The 2,563-nt window shown below is 46.1% G+C and overlaps 1 non-coding gene across 1 annotated transcript; it reads right to left on the bottom strand.

Annotated features, from left to right (window-relative positions):
* Positions 1-1,082: 1,082 nt before the first annotated feature.
* TRNAG-UCC (transfer RNA glycine (anticodon UCC)) lies at positions 1,083-1,154 on the bottom strand. The gene has a single exon. It is a non-coding gene; the product is annotated as a tRNA-Gly (tRNA).
* Positions 1,155-2,563: the final 1,409 nt, after the last annotated feature.

Here is a 2,563-nt window from a genome sequence, read left to right as displayed (position 1 = left end):
AAGGACGACCCATCGCTCTCACAGACCCTGGGGGACAGACCAGTCCTTGCCTACAGCCAGCCCCACAACCTGAAGCAAATACTCACCAGCAACCACACACCACACGACAAAAACACTAATCCAGGAACCTATCCTTGCAACAAGGCCCGTTACCAAGTCTGTCCACATATCTATTCCGGGGACACCATCATAGGACCTAATCACATCAGCCACACTATCAGAGGCTCGTTCACCTACACATCTACCAATGTGATATATGCCATCATGTGCCAGCAATGCCCCTCTGCCATGTACATTGGCCAAACTGGACAGTCTCTACGTAAAAAAATAAATGGACACAAATCAGACGTCAAGAATTATAACATTCAAAAGCCAGTCAGATAACACTTCAGTCTCTTTGGTCACTCGATTACAGACCTAGAAGTGGCAATTCTTCCACAAAAAAACTTCAAAAACAGACTCCAGTGAGAATCTGCAGAACTGGAATTAATTTGCCAACTGAACACCATCAAATTAGACCTGAATAAAGACTGCGAGTGGATGGGTCATTACACAAACTAAAAACTATTTCCCCATACTAATTTTCCCCCCTACTGTTACTCACACCTTCTTGTCAACTGTTTGAAATGGGCCACCTTGATTACCACTACAAAAGTGATTTTTCATCCTGTTGATAATAGCCCACTTTAATTGAATTGTCTCGACGCCCCACTTGGCAAGGCAACTCCCATCTTTCCATGCACTGTTATCTATATCTTCCCACTGTATTTTCCACTCCATGCATCCTTTGGCCTGCAAGGTGCAGGAGGTCGGACCAGATGATCACGATGGTCCATTCTGAGCTTAAAGGCTCTGAGTCTAAAAGGGAGAGGGAAGTAAAGGAAACATTTAAAAAAATAAACCAAACATTGTAATACAAGGATGACTCCAACAGCTCACTGTATAGTCCCGCCCCTTTCTTCCTCCACCGGGGGCTGAATGACCTGCTGGGATTTGGGACATTAATTCTCTCATTCCATTGATAAACTGATACAGCGTGACTGAAATTAAACCAATTCCCGGCCAAGAAAAGAGCACATCCCTGCATTGGCCGGGAATCAAACCCGGGTCAACTGCTTGGAAGGCAGCTATGCTCACCACTATACCACCAATGCCTCTGGGAGAGTGTCTCCTACGTGCCACTTACACCAAATGACTCACCCCCCCAGCGCTCAGGAGCTGGCCGGACAGGCTGGAGGCGGCCTGTCAGCTGGGAGCGGAGACGGGCTCCCAGCGTGACGGACAGATGGGGACCTGGGCTCTACATCCCAGCCCAGGGATCTCAAACTCAAATCACCAGGATGGCCACATGAGGACTAGTACATTGGCCCGAGGGCCGCATCACTGAAACCTTTTTATACAACGCTATAAAAGTATAGTGAAAAAAATGAAGAGTAAAGACAGGCCCAACAAAGAAAACAACAGAACGCCACAGCCGTCACCTTCAGCCCCCAACTAAAACCCCTCCAGCGCATCATCAAGGATCTACAACCTATCCTGAAGGATGACCCCTCGCTCTCACAAATCTTGGGAGACAGGCCAGTCCTTGCCTACAGACAGCCCCACAACCTGAAGCAAATACTCACCAGCAACCACATACCACACAGCAGAACCACTAACCCAGGAACCTATCCTTGCAACAAAGCCCGTTGCCAACTGTGCCCTCATATCTATTCAGGGGACACCATCACAGGGCCTAATCACATCAGCCACACTATCAGAGGCTCGTTCACCTGCACATCCACCAATGTGATATATGCCATCATGTGCCAGCAATGCCCCTCTGCCATGTACATTGGCCAAACTGGACAGTCTCTACGTAAAAGAATAAATGGACACAAATCAGACGCCAAGAATTATAACATTCAAAAGCCAGTCAGATAACACTTCAATCTCTCTGGGCGATTACAGACCTAAAAGTGATAATTCTTCCACAAAAAAACTTCAAAACCAGACTCCAACGAGAGACTGCTGAATTGGAATTAATTTGCAAACTGGACACCATTAAATTAGGCTTGAATAAAGACTGGGAGTGGATGGGTCATTACACAAAGTAAAATTATTTCCCCATGTTTATTCCCCGCACCCAAACACACTGTTCCTCACACGTTCTTGTCAACTGCTGGAAATGGCCCATCTTGATTATCACTGCAAAAGGTTCCCCCTCCCGGCTCTCCTGCTGGTAATAGCTCACCTTAAGTGATCACTCTGGTTACAGTGTGTATGGTAACACCCATTGTTTCATGTTCTCTGTGGGTATGAATCTCCCCCCTGTATTTTCCACAGTATGCATCCGATGAAATGAGCTGTAGCTCACGAAAGCTCATGCTCAAATAAATTGGTTAGTCTCTAAGGTGCCACAAGTCCTCCCGTTCTTTTTGCGGATACAGACTAACACGGCTGCTACTCTGACACCTGATAGTATGCTATTAAAAGTCAAGGTATTAACTTTTTAAAAATTGTTATGCAAAGCGGGGTTTTAATAAAATACGAACACTCAGTAATGCACCTCACTCAAATGACA

The sequence above is a fragment of the Natator depressus genome, chromosome 28 (genome assembly GCF_965152275.1).
Source record: "Natator depressus isolate rNatDep1 chromosome 28, rNatDep2.hap1, whole genome shotgun sequence".
Taxonomy (NCBI): domain Eukaryota; kingdom Metazoa; phylum Chordata; order Testudines; family Cheloniidae; genus Natator; species Natator depressus.
Note: the sequence above shows the minus strand (reverse complement) of the source record. Positions and strands in the feature narration are given on the sequence as shown.